Source organism: Choloepus didactylus, chromosome 2 (genome assembly GCF_015220235.1).
Source record: "Choloepus didactylus isolate mChoDid1 chromosome 2, mChoDid1.pri, whole genome shotgun sequence".
NCBI lineage: Eukaryota > Metazoa > Chordata > Mammalia > Pilosa > Megalonychidae > Choloepus > Choloepus didactylus.
In genome coordinates, this window is record NC_051308.1 from 65,973,619 (window position 1) to 65,989,231 (window position 15,613).

Below are 15,613 nucleotides of genomic sequence, written 5' to 3' on the forward strand. Positions count from 1 at the left end.
CTTGAACAGAGTGGGCATTACAACAGTATTTTACAGATTATTTTAGCAACTTTTAGCAGGATTTAATAACAACTATAATTTTTCTATCTTGCCTCAGATCCTCCCAAAGCCTTTAAAGATGAGCTAATATTCAGTGATGCTTGATACTCATAGGAATAATGCAGTCATTATTTAAAAATACTGAAACCTTTTCAGTTCTTATTTTTTGTCATTTTAAATAATTTTTGTGTCCCAAACTACCTTCATAGTTTGTATACTGTAATCCTTAAAGTGATTTCAACCATTTTATTTGAAATTACAATAAGCTGCCTTGTCTCCATGTTGAATAGGCAACTAATTCAATTCCAATTATAATATTGTACCTAGGAAAAGGCCTCAAGATTGCAAAATGCTGTTACCCATCAAAAAAGCTTAAAAAATGAGTTTAGAGTGTTTTTTTTTTTCTGCTAATGGTCTACAAGGAAGCTAAAGAAGTGTTGAAATTATTCCCTTGTTTTATCATTTTGAGTTTTTTATTTCATTAATTTTGTATTGTAGGTAAATATACAAAGTAACAGTAAAATAATTTACTAACATGGTACAATGCTGGAAAACTTCTCTGTTAAATGATGAACCTAAAGCATTCATCAAGGAATATGTACATTTAACTGGGGAAGAACTTGGGCCTTTTGATATGTGCAGTTTCCCACATTCATGATTCTGTAAATTGTATACTCATTGTGAAGTCCAACATATCCTTCTGTTCTCTGTATACTTCCAAATTATCAGCTGTATCCAGAGGCTTGTTCAGGATCAGATTGCATCCTTTTGGCAAGATGGGAAGGTTTTGTTGTATTCTTTCATCAAAGAGGTCCATAATGTCTGGGTTTCTCTTTTTGTACACCTTCACTGACGCTCAGTGCCCAGATCCATTAATTTGTGCAAGGAGTGAAAAGTGTTGTATTATAATCCCATTATTTTTTTTTCATTTATTGCTATAATAATTTAATAAGGAAATACTTTTCTTTTTCTACTATTTGATTGCCCAGCAATACAATTCATGTAGGAAAGGCAGGATATACTGTATTCTCTCTTTTAATATTCAGATTTGAGGATAATAAATTGTTTCCTTCATCCTCCGAAGGTTAGTGATAAGGCTTTCCTGTAATATTTCACATCCAGAGATTGAGCATATTGCACTTCTTTTCATTAAAGCTCAAATTGTCCAAATTTTAGCCAGTGGAAGACTCTTAGATTTGAGTCCTCAATCTTTTTGCCTAGATGCCCGAATTATTTATTTCCTTTTCTTTAAAGTCAATTATTTTACTATAATATGTCTTTTTGTTGGTTATTCTAGGTCAGTATTCTTAGGAATATATGCTTTTTCAATATGTAGTTTAAAATCTTTTTGTACTTCAGAAAGTTTTGTTGAATTAGTTTCAGCAATTTTTTTTCTTTTCGTTTTATTTGTTTTCTCTCTCTCTTCAGAGCTACTATAATATTTCTACTGGATCTTATTGTCCTATCATCCATATTATCACTTTTTCTCGAATTAATTTTACCTCTTCTATTTATTTTTGAATGTTTAAACTTTGCCTACTTGTCACCTTTGTTGTTCCTAAAGCAATATCTGTTGTATTTGCATACTTCTAGTTTAGTCCTAATTTAATTTACATATTTCTTAATATTTGCCACCTCTTCTTACATTATCTGTTGCATTTTACAGGTTTTTTTTAAAAGGTCATATCATTTTCTTAATATCTTTTAACTCATTTTTATATTTTATGTTACTTAATCAATCTCTTTATGGGGGAATGTTTTTCTGACACATTTCATCAGCTGTAGGGATGTTATTTTGCTTCTTATCTTGTTGTATTTTAGGAAATTTTTATTGCATTTGCCATTGATACGTTTATGTTTTTCATTTTTAATGTGAATTTAGTTTTCCCAAGATTTTAGCGGATGACAGCCTTTTAAAATACATGCTGTCCTCTTATGTGTGTGCCTGCAAGTAGTATGTGTGTGCAGTATAAAATTAGTGAATTGTTTTTTGTGATTACCTGGCTGTTTCCTCTATCATGTTCATCTGAATCTTTTCTTTAATTTATTGCCCCTGTGCTACTCAATTCTGATTCCACTCCTAGCAGTTTCTCCTCTGTGTTTGTCCCATCCCTGCATGGGAACCCTGAGCCCAGAGATTTTATAGGAGTTAGACCATTAGTTCTTACTGCAGAGCTATTCAACTACTCTACTCCCAGATTGGAGAAAAACATTATGGTTTTAGCTCTTATTTTTTATTGGCACATTGGGCTTTCCAGTGAAAATTTTTTTTAGCTATTTTATGATTTCCCTTTTCTCATCATACATCCCATCAATTAGTTTTTTCTCTGAAATCAGCCTCAATAACATGCTGGTCTTGTGACTTTTGGTTATTTGTCAACTAGTATTGTAAATATCGTCTATGAGTTATTGTTTTTGCTACCTATTTGCTTGTCTATTTTAATATGGGAATCAGGAAGATCTAAAACTTACAACTACTACAGCATTTTTCCAGAAATACCCTCCTTTAGCACTTTAAAGCCCCTCTAGCCTGTCAATTGAGATGTTAGTTCCCCAAATGAATGAACCACAATGAGAAAACAGCTTCTTAAAAATCTGGCCCGTTGTAAGTTCATGCTTTCTAATTTGATAGAGGACTCAATGTTGTTTGTCAATCCTTGTATTAATGATTAAGCCATTCCATATTGACTTATAGGCACAGCCTCTACTATTCTGTGAAAGCATACTAATCTTGTATTTAGACAGGAATGCTTTGGGATGAGGGAGAATAAATTATCTTTTGTTTTTTTGTTGCAATTTAGTTCTAGCAAATTGGATTATTTTTAATGTTTGTGCTCTACAGCTCACATTTTGCAAATATATGTCTTTTCCTGGATGGAAATTCTAATTATTTAGTGTACAATACTAGTTTTTTAGGAATGTGAGATTGTTAAGTGCTGACCCCATATTTAAAATCCATACTATTTAGTCCAGTTGTTTAAGCCCTTTATGTGTTAGATTTCCTAATATTAATCTTACCTTCTGATCATAATTAACCTACTTTCAAATTTTGCATTTACATGCTTCAATTATCAGTTGGAAAAGCATGATTTCTGCTTTGTAAACTCTCTTAAAGTTCCATTTTTTTCCAGTATTCTAGGATGGGGATCACAATCCTCTCCCTTTACATCCAATCACTTTCTCCAGCTTATCCTTTTCCTTTCTGCATTAAATATTCCTGGGCTACCTCCATTTAAAACAGGACCATAATGTGATATATTTATACTCTCTTATTTTTTACCTCCTGTTTTAGTTTGCTAAAGTTGATGAAATGCAATATAGCAGAAATGGTGAATGGTTTTAACAATCTACAAGTTTATTAACCGACAAGTTTACAGTTTCAAGGCTGTGAAAATTTCCAAATCAAGGGGATCAACAGGACAATACTTTCTTCCTGAAGAAAGGCTGCTGTTGATCTGAGACTCCTCTGTCACATGGCAAGTCACATGGCAGCATCTGCTGGTCCTTCTCTCCTGGGTTTCCTTGCTTTCAAGTTTCTGGCTGCTCTGTCTGTGGCTTTCTTTCTGAACTTCTGTGTGTTTCTCTTTTAGCCTCTGTCTCTCTGTGCTTCTCTGAATTTCATCTCTTATAAAGGACTACAGTAAGAGGATTAAGACCCACCTGGAGCACACCTCAACTTAACTAACCCAGTTGAAAGGTCCTACCCACAATAGGTCTACACCCATAGAAATGGATTAGTGTTAAGAGCATGATCTTTACTAGGGTCCAGACAGCTTGAATTTTTGATGGCTTTGGACACTTAAACTAGTAACTAGTTCTCCATAAATCTCAGTCTTTTGGTTTCATTTACACATTTTAGCTACTGTTCTAAGTAAAACAGTTCTGAACTTAGCCTAATTCTGAAGTTTTAAGACACAGGAGCCAAAATAAATTCCCTAAATTTTAAGACAGATTGAATGGGGTTATATATTATTTCAATATAGATAATTGTATTAGAATTATGACAACTGTTGTCTATTAATTACTAATGCCTTGTGCCTGCAAATGTGGTAATTTCTTTCCACATATTGTCTCATTTCAAGAGAGACTTAAGGAAGATACATAGACATAAAAATATAAGCTGGCAATAGAAGGACAGGATTGAATATGAAAACAAAAGTAGTAGATTTAGCATTTATCTGATCAGCTAGCTAATTTTGAATGTTTGAACATACGCATGACAAAAATTCTTATCTATTTAGGGCATGTGTCAAAAAAGTAATAAATATTGGAAGACCATTTTTTATCCAGATCTTGAGTGTCACAGATCCAGTAGTGTCTTCCATCCGTTATGAAAAATTATTAGCAAATATTCCTAAAAACATATCATTTGTAGTATTCTCACTCCTGTCTTTCTTGGAAATCCAATTATATGTAATTTAAACATCTTCATCATGACACAAATTTCTTTGGCTCTTTTCTCTATTATCAATCCATTATGTTTGGACTCCATACTACTTATCTAAATTCCATTGCACTAATCCTCTCCTACTTAAACTTCTGTTCACCTATCTAATGAATAATTAATTTCGGTAATTACTTTTTCAGTTCTAAAAAGTAAATTAACTTGTCTTTAAAAGAATCAGCTCATTTATTAAAAAGAAATAAAAACAGCAGAGAATGTCAGACTTGCATGCATTCCTCTTCTCTTCATGATCTGAACTCCTTGAGTCCTGGCTACTTCGATTATTCTCCAAAAATTCCAAACAGCTGCTTTCCAAATTCCTTTCATATTTGATAAATCACAAGAAGGCTTTTGATACAAGACATTTCCACTTACCCAGAAGTGAAGATTACAAAAGCAATTTGAAGGATATTAATTTGGATTAAACTGCTATAAACCAACTTTAATGCACATTTGTGTTTCATTCCTACTTGGAGATATATATATATATATATATATATATATATATATATATATATATATATATATTTATATATCCCCACACTCCGTATATTAAATCTCATTTAATCACGAAACATAGATGACCATTCTGTTATCCATTGCTACTTGGAAAACACATCACTTAAAATTATTTTGCAAAATATACAAAATTTTTAAATATTCAAGTTTAATTTTCCTGCTAAGTTGTAGTTTTTAAACATGTTATTTTTTATTTCACAAATAGAACCTTTTTGTGTTTCCTAGTAGAATTCTGTAATATATAGTAGTATTTTTTTAAAAATTTATGAAGGTTCCTATGATGTTCAACTGAACAATATAGTTTAGATTTACATGCAAATCTTAATGTGTGTAGGAAAATCTGATACAAACAAAAGGTTTAGTTTCAGTCTACTGCAAGAATCATATATACACCATTCTAGGAAAGAAAATGCACCAACAGAATCTTTCAGGCACATCCAGTTTGGCTTCACTCAGTTGATTTTGCTAATAAGATAAACAAATCATCTTCTATATACAAAAGTGGCAGAAGCTCTGCTTTTCTACCTGCTATGTTTGCATTCCTACTGTCGGAAGATTGTTGAAACTGATGCTAATATTTATTCATGTATTTTAAGAGAACAAAATGTATGCTTCTTTGTGAGGTCACAAACTTTTCTATAAATACTTTCTGATTGTTGAGTATTTATTTCAAATGAAATCGTTTTTAATTTTAATTGGAAAGTCAGCAAGTCAAAGACTAAAACACTTAACCAATTAGCTCAACTATCACTTTTTTTCTTGCAGATATATTAGGGGTGATCTAATACATTGTTAGTGTTCTGAAAATGTAAGAAGTGTAATTATAATTAGGGATATTTGTTAAATTATATTCTGTAAATTATTTTTTAATTTTGCATGGATAAGGGGCAGGTATCCATCTTAAACTAGCTTTGTTAAATAGGTGGTTTAGTTAAAATGTTTAGTGAACCCAAGAATAGTCATAGAGACAGTTTGGCCATAAGCATTACTAGAAACAGGGACTTTGAAAAAAAAGAAGTGGAATATATTCCCTACAGCTTTTGTTTTTTTCTCTATTTATACTGTGGCCTCATTCATTTATTCATTAATCGAGTACCTCCACATGGTAGAAGCCATTGGCACCATGAGCATTTATGTCCACTTAGTCTATGTCTTTTTGCCAGACCAAGACATTCATTTCTATGGATTTAAACTGTAAAATGATATCAAATTGGAGATGTCTACCACTGTCCACCCTTTGACTTGTCAAGTATACACACACATGTTCGCACTAACATAGAACCATTAATTTACCTAACTTTACTTCTCATATTCAATTTCGAAAATAACCTCAGGTAACTCAATTCAATTATTCTATATGCAATTCAAAATTGAATACAGGAAGGGAATTTTTGTAGGATGGCTATCCTGTTCAAACAGATCTGAAAATAGATTCTCATGACAAGGCATGAAATAAATGGCAAATGGTAAATCTTTCACCATAACCAAAAAACAAGTGTATAACTGCAATAAAAAGTTTAGTTTAAATAAAAACTATAGTTTATAACTATAGTTATAAAGATAAGCCTTACATCTGGGCAAGATAATCATGTTTGTTTTTCCATATTACATTTCCCAATTTTAAATTTGGCCTGAGAAATGAATTGCTTTATTCTCCATCAAGCAGACTTCCTTGCCTTCTGATTGGTTTTGGTCAACAGGAGCACCTGAGGCTAAGAGGGAGTAAGAGGAAAGAAGTTTGATTACTATCTTAAGACCTATGGATAGTGGGTGTAATAGACTCTTTTGAACCCCCCCCCCCCACAAGGAATCTTTAAAGTATATGATTTATCATAGGGTCCTCATTTTAAAGGGCATTGGCATTATTCTTGCTTCCCAACTTTTTTTAATGTAGTTTTATTGAGATATATGTTCACATACCATACAATCATCCAAACTGTACAATCAGTTGTTCATAGCATCATCATATAGTTGTGCATTCATCACCAAAATCAATTTTTTGAACATTTTCATTGCTCCAAGAAATAAAAATGAAATAAGAACAAACATAAAAATAAAAGTACAAAAGAACACCCAAACTATCAACTACTCCTTTCCCCCTAATATTATTGTCCCACTTTTTTCTACTCATCCAACCACACACTGGATAAAGGGAGTGTGAGCCACAATGTTTTCACAATCACACAGTCACACTATATAAGCTATATGGTTACAAGATCATTGTTCTAGTTTCCTAATGCTGCCAGATTACAAAACACCAGGAATGGATCGGCTTTTATAAAGGGGGTTTATTTGGTTGCCCAAGATTGAGGGCATTGTCTATGACAATGATAGTCCCCAATGCTTACAAGAATATCAGGGATTCCACAGGTGGGGAAGTTTAATATTTCCAGTTTTTCCCCAGTCCCTCAAGGGGAGCTTTGCAAATATATTTTTATTCTCTGCCCAAACTATGCTGGGATATGTTGGGGCTTCATGCTAACCTATACAAACAAACCTGATCTCACTCCCTATTCAAGGTTCCATGTAATTATGGGGTTTGAATAAACTAACCATACAAGTTAGATTATATACTGTGCTACAGAAAATATAGATTTCCACCAAATAAACATCTCTTCCTTTGTTCTCACATAGAAGTTGAAGTTTTAAAACACAGACAATATCATCCTTTTCCCTTTAGTCTGGTTTACCTTAGTCCTAACAAAGTTCATTTTCTTCATATCTCTAAATAAAGTCTGATCTCTTTTGTAGCTTCTATAACATGTGCTATATGGGGTAATTCTGACATTCATAGCTGCCGGACTCTGGTTCTGAGACTCAGGTGTCATACAGATACACGAAGTTCCAGGGACTGACCAGGTTATACACAGACAGTTCATCATCTCAGAATTTAGAAATAATCATTACAACTCATGAATAGATGTGACTGCTGTAAGAGCTTACAATCTAGGAACCTTTACCATAAGCCTCCATATAACATATGCACTCAGATTCAATTCTCAGAGTTTGCACATTATAATTAGTCCATAATAGTGAGGCATTATAATGTTTATCTTTTCGATTCTGGCATATTTCACTCAACGTACTATCTTCTACTTTCATACCTCACAACTTCATTTCTTCTTGCCACTGCTCAATATTCCATTGAATGTGTACACCACAGTTCACCATTCAGTTTATCAGTCGAAGTAACCTTAGGTCACCTGCATCCATTGCGAATCATGACTACTACCGCCATAAACACAGTGTGCAATGTCCATTCATGTCCCTGCTCTCAATTCCTCCAAGTATATACCCAATAACGGGGTTGCAGGACCATATGGCATCCCCATAATTAGTTTCCTGTGGAACCACCACACTGCCCTCCAGATAAGCTTCTGCTCCCTTCTACTTCCCCAACAACAGGGAAAAGGTACATCCCTCTCTCCACATTTTCCCCAGCACTTGTATCCCTCTGTTTATTTTTTAAACAGTTTTATTCACACACCATACAATCCATTCTAAGTAAACAATCAATGATTCCCAGTATAGTCAACTAGTTATACATTCACCTCCACAATATATATGAGGACATTTCCACTCCTGCAAAGAGGAAGGAGAGGAAAATGAGAAAAAATGAAGAATAAAATATAAAAGATAGAAGAAAAATAAAAATAAAGTAAAATACATGAAAATGTCAGACAACACCACCACCACCAAGAATCCCATATAGCTCCCTTATAACCCCCTCTTACAGACATTTAGCTTTTGTATATTGCCTTTGTTACAATTAATGGAAGCATCTTACAATGTTACCATTAACTACAGACTCTAGTTTACATTGATTGTATTTTTTTTCCTTTGTACCATCCAATTTTCAACACCTTGCAATGTTGTCATTCATTTGTTCTCCCTCTTTTAAAAATCTTAGTACATTTGTACATTTAATCACCATCATTTACCACTCTAGGTTTCACTAAGTTATACAATCCCAGTGTTTATTGTCTATCTTTCCTTCTGGTGTCATACATGCCCCTAGCCTCCCTCTTTCAACCATATTTACACTCCTTTTTGTTTGGAGTATTTCAAATATTGCGCTACCATCACATAACATTATGCTATCCATTTCTGGATCTATACAATCAATCCTGTTTACCCTTATGAACTCATTCAGCATCAAATGTCCAATTTCTATTGTCTTTTGATCTCCTGATAACCTGTGTTCTCAACTTTAACTCTCAAATTTTGCTCTTCAATGTTAGTTCATATTAGTGAGTCAATAAAGTATCTGTCCTTTTGTTTCTGGCTAATTTCACTCAATATAATATCTACTGTCTCCCCTTTTGACTTTTGGAATTTCCATTTCATATTTAATTTTAATTTATTTTATTTTCACTCTATCGCTTTTTACTCTCACTCATAGTCTTTATTTGTTCTTTCTTCTCCAAACCTCTCTTTCCTGTCTTTTCTTATCTGCTTGTTGTGCTCCGTTTACTATTTCTTGTAGAGCAGGCCTCTTGTTCAGAAACTCTCTGTTTGTCTGAAAATGTTTTAAACTCTGACTCAGATTTGAAGGAGAGTTTTGCTGGATATAGAATTCTTGGTTGCAGTTTTTCTCTTTCAGTATCTTAAATATATCATGCCACTGCCTTCTTGCCTCTATGGTTTCTACTGAGAAATCTGCACATAGTTTTATAGAGCTTCCCTTGTATATGATGGATTGCTTTTCTATTGCTGCTTTCAGGATTCTCTCTTTGTCTTTGACATTTGATAATCTGATTATTAAGTGTCTTAGAGTAGGTCTATTCAGATCTGTTCCATTTGGGATATGCTGTGATTCCTGGATCTGCAATTTTATATCTTTTGTAAGAGATAGTAAATAAAAATATAAAAGAACACTCAAAACATCCCATAACACTTACCCCCTTATTAGTTATTTATTTATTTTTTTGTCTTTGTTTCCTTACTCATCTGTCCATACACTGGATTAAGGGAAGGTCAGTCACAAGGTATTCACAATTATACAGCCACACATTAAGAGCTATATAGTTACACAATCATAGTCAAGAAACAGGGCTACTGTATTACAGTTCAACAGTTTCAAGTATTTCCTTCTAGCTGTTCTAATACAGTAAAAACTACAAATGAATATCTGTATAATGCATAAGAATAACCTCCAGAATGACCTCTTCACTCTATTTGAAATCTCTCAGCCAATGAAACTTTATTTTGTTTCATTTTATCCCCCATTTGGTCCAAAAAGCCTTTCTCAATCTCATGATGTCAGGGTCAGGCTCATCCCTGGAAGTCAAGTCCCATGTTGCAAGGGAGACTTACACCCCTGAGAGTCATGTCCCACATTGGGGGAGGGAAGTGAGTCCACCTGCAGAGTCAGCTTAGAGAAAGAGACCACATCTGAGCAACAAAAGAGGTTCTCTGGGGGTGACTCTTAGACAAAATTATAAGTAGACGTAACTTCTTCTTTGCAGGAACAAATTTCTTAAGAGAAAGCCCCAAGACCAAGGGCTTGGCCTATTAAATTGGTAGTCCCCAATGCCCCAAGCAGGGAAGTGTATTATTTCTAAAATTTTCCCCAGTCCCTTAAGGGGGTTGGACAAATACTTTTATTCTTTGCCTAAATTACTCTGGGGTATATAAGGGCATCACACTAACCTGTAGAAACCAACAAGTTCTCATACCCTATTCAAGGTTCCATGTAATTATGGTGTTCAAATAAACTGACCATACAATTTAAATTAGATAGTGTGCTACAGAAAATATAAATTTTGCACCAAATAAACATCTTTTTTTTTGGTCTCACACAGAGGTTAAAGCTTTAAGACACAGTCAATATTCTCCTTTACCCTTTAGTCTGATTGCCTTAAGCCTAACCAGATCAGCTTCATTCATATCTCTAATTGAAGTCTGATTCCTTTTTCAGCTTTTTTAGCAGTTACTATATGGGGTAATATTGACTTTCACAGATGCAGATCTCTAGGTCTGAGTCTTAGGTGTCACATAGAAACCCAAAGTTCCAGGGAATGAACAGGTTATACATAAAGAGCTCAGCATCTCAGAATTTATAAATAAACATAGCAATTCAGAAATATATGTGACTGCTGTAAGAGCTTTTAATCTAGAGTCCTTTCCAATAATCCTTCCCCTCATAACCCGTGCTCTATAATTCAGTTATCAGAGTTTGCAAATTATATTTAGCTCATATTAGTGAGCCACTATAATATTAGTCTTTTCTTTTCTGGCTTATTTCACTCAACATACTGTCCTCAAGTTTCATTCATCTAGCTGCATGCCTCAGAAGTTCATTCTTTCTTGCAGCCACTCAATAGTCCATTGAATGCATACACCACAGTTTGCCCTTCCATTCATCAGCCAATATACCCTTAGGCCACCTCCATCTATTGAAAATCATGAATACTGCCACCATAAATACCAGTGTGCAAATGTCCATTTGTGTCTTCCAAGTATATACCTAATAATGGGGTTGCAGGATCAAATGACAATGCTATTCTTGGCCTCCTGTGGAAACACCACACTGCCCTCCAGGTGGGGTGCACCATTCTACCTTCCTATTAACAGTGAATAGGTACATCCCTCTCTCCTCATTTTCTCCAGCACTTTATCTTTCTGTTTATTTCTTAAAGAGTTTTATTCACACACCATACAATCCATCCTAAGTAAACAATCAATGGTTCCTGGTATAATCACCTAGTTGCACATTCACTACCAAAATCTATATGAGGATATTTCCATTTCTCCCACAAGGAAAGAAGAGGAATAAAATAAAGAATGAAAAAAAAAAATAAGACAAAAAGGAGAAACAACAACAATAACACCAAAAATCCCATATCCCTTCCTTACATTGCCTTCTTATTGATATTCAGTTTTTGTATATTGCCTGTGTTAAATTTCATGGAAGTATATTACAATGTTACTGTTAACTATAGACTCTAATTTGCATCTATTGTATTTTGTACCATCCAATTTTCAACACCTTGCAATGTTGACATTCATTTGTTCTCCTTCATGTAAAAACATTCTTATATTTGTACATTTAATCACCATCATTTTCCAGTCTAGGTTTTGCTATTTTATATAGTCTCAGTCCTTATCTTCTATCTTCATTTCTGAAGATATCATGCCCCTAGCCTTTCTCTTCCAACCATACTCACACACAGCTTTGTTCTATGTACTTACAATATTGTGCTACTATCTACCATTTTGTCTTTTAGATTTTTTATGTCCTGTCTTATTTGTATTTTTTTCTCTTTTTTTTACCTTTACTGATAGTCTTCATTTCTACACTCTTCTCCAAACCTCTCTCTCCTATCTTTTCCTATCTCCCTGTAGTGCTCCCTTATTCTTATGCTTTCTTATTCTAGACCTCTAGCATAGCTTCTGTTTAACTGATCAGAATTTTTCAGCCCTTGTTATTCTGATTCTTGCCCTGCCTATATGGAACTTTTTTCTGAGTTGGGCCTGCCCAGATATGAATGGCCCCAAACAGATTTTCCCAGACCAGTCAGGCCCCAGTAAGAGCAGGGTGTAATCAGTATCAAATTTTCCTGAGGATGAAACCAAGCAGACTGTCAGACTTTCCTGTGAGGCCTCTAGACTCTGTGGCTTTCCTATCCTGCACAGCAGGAGATGATTTTCAGCCTGCAGCTCCCCACCGGCATAAAGTGGTGTGGTGCCTTTAATTCTCAGCAGACCTTGTTCACGTCAGTGGTGTGGTTTAGACTGAAGATTTATCAGAGAAGAAAAGCTTAAGCGGTTTCTGTTTTTTATCCCCAGTCCCTGTGGTTTGAATTCTCTGAAGGAGGGCCACCACTGGAGCTGGGCTCTGGCCCTCAGTTTTCTTGGGGAAGATATACCTTTTAGGGAATTATTTTCTTCACTTAACTCCTTAATTTTTCTCTCAGACCTATCTTAACTCCGCCCCTACCTGAGTCAGTGCTGACAATTGAAAATTCCTGAGGCTTTCTCTAATTAGCTACTTAGAATAGTTTAAAAACATAAAAAAGAAGAAATCCCCTTTTCAGAGTCAGTCCTCAGCCCCTAAGTTTCACCAGTCAAGCACTGGAGTTGGTATCCAGCTCTATGTGCTCCTTTCCTTGAGACACAGCCCTTTTCCAGTATTCTGAGCTTGGCCAACTCCAAAAGCCTCTGTTTTTATTCATTTATATATTTTTTCCATTGGCTCTGCCTCCTCTCTGCTGAGAGAGACCTCAGGGTTCCTTTCTTGCTTGCTCCAGGTTTATCTGTTTTTGTAGCTTGTATTCAGTAGTCCAAATTAGTTACTTAAAACTGTGATTGGAGCTTGGTTGAGCTACCTTTCCTTTCTCCTGGTAGAGACTGCTGCTTTTTCCCTCAGGGAAGTGTTCCAACTCAGTCTGCCATGCCTGTGGGGGAGGGGCACCATACTTTGCTGTTTTGGTGGCTTTACTTGCAGCTCTTATGCTTGTTCTCAGTATTTTCACCCATTCCAGACTGGTGTACAATGTGTGTCCAGTCATGGATATCCCCCAAACAGTTGTTTCAGACTACTTACTACTTGTTCCTGGCTGTTTACTGACTTCTCTAGATGACTAACTAAATTTCACACCTCCCTATGCTGCCAACTTTGCATTTAATTTTTATAAAGTCCAACATAGCCAATTTATTTTAGGTGTGCTGAAAATATCTCAATTGCAGTATTTATCTGATACCTCAGAACACATAATTATTAATAGAAAAGAAAAAGTTATATTGATTTTTAAAATGTGTGCTTATATATCATGAGAGTGAAAAACACAGATTCGTATGATTTTTAAAATATCATCTATTTTAAAAACAATATTTTTAGCTTTAGAGTTCTCCTGGGGGTTGGGGTGAAGTCTTTTTCTTTGGCAGGAGTAAACATTTGCTATATTTATAGGATTTCACCAAGATGTTAGTAGTGTCTACCTAGAATTTGAGCTTATAAGAAACTCATGGTTCTTTAATTTTATTCATGTGGTTTTTTTTTATGAACTGTATGCTGGGGCAGTTAGGTCTAGTCACCATCTCCCAACCCTTGTCTATCCTCTCCTTTTCTGCTCTTGCTTATTGTGTGTAGGTGTTTCAATATGTTTCTATTACACAGCCCAGAGCTAAGTTCAGTCTAATGGAAATGCCTGACTGTGCCTTAACCCCCAAACTGGGAAAAAGCAGCCCCAGCTGTTTGACATGGAGGGAAGATTGCACAAAGTTTGCTGGATGTAGCTTTTTCCTCAGTGGTAGCAACTCCTCCCCTTGGGAGGCTTGTGGATTCACATCTGTGGACCCTGACCTGAGCAGTTCACCTGAGAAGTTGTCCTCCCTGGGGGACTGTCCATGATGGGATCTCTTCTCTTGCTTTTTGGACCCTTTTTGCTCTATAAGTAATAAAGTGCCCATTTGCTGGAAATTTTGGTCATGTCTGAGCCTGTCTTTCCATGATGCACTATATAGCAACACACGCTGAAATGTCATTCTGAGCTCTTAAACTATGAGCTTCAGGATCATGATGACTGAGAAATGTGGCCTGAAAGGGATTCCTCTTATACAATCTGATATGTTATCATAAATAATTTATTTTTCCATATATTATTTAAAAGATGTTCTTTTAGAACAATTTTCAGATACATGTGATAACATGAATGAAACTTGAAGACATCATGTTGTGAAATGATCCAGATACAAAAGGACAAATAATGTATGATCTCACAGATATGGAATAATTAGAGTAAACAAATTAATACAGATAGAATCTAGAATGCAGGCTACCTGGGGCCAGGGTGGGGGTAGAGAATGGAGAATTAATGCTTAAATGGTACAAAGTTTCTGTTTGGGGTGAAGGAAAATTTTGGTAATGGTTGGTGGTGATGGTAGCACAACACTGAATGTAATTAACTCCACTGAATTTTTTATATGTGTGTATATATTTGAATATGGTTAAAAGAGGAAATTTTACATTGGATATATGTAGTATGAATGTGTATGTTTTTTAAAAAATTGGATTTTATAAAACAGTTAACCCTGATGTAAAGTATGGGCTATAGTCAATAATATAATTATAATATTATTTCATCAGTTGCAACAAAGCTACCACATGAATGCAACATGTTAGTAGGGAAAACTATGTGTGAGAGAGGGGTACATTAGAACTCTGCTTTCCACATGATTTTTCTGTAAAACTGCAGCCTTTCTAATTTAAAAAAGACATCCTTTTAAAGAAGGTGTATAAATGAGTGGAGAGATACTAGATTACCCTATATCCATACCTGTTATTTTGTGGTCAGTGCCCTTGCAAGATGATGTTGCTATTTACTCACAGGGCCATAGTGGATTTCTATGGTGATCAAACATCTGAATTTGATTTGATTTGCATGAAAATTAACTTGTCCATTGGCTACTGGCTTCTCACTGTTTAAACCTGAAGATATAGTTAATGAGGAGTTATTATTGGGACAGTCAGTCTGTGTCTTTCATGATAACTTTGTGATTACCAATATCCAGATATAAATATTATGGCTCACCCGGAAAAATGAACTCTCCCCAATTCAAGACATGATTAGCCTAGTTTTTCTTAAGTAATTTTCACCTGTGAAATGA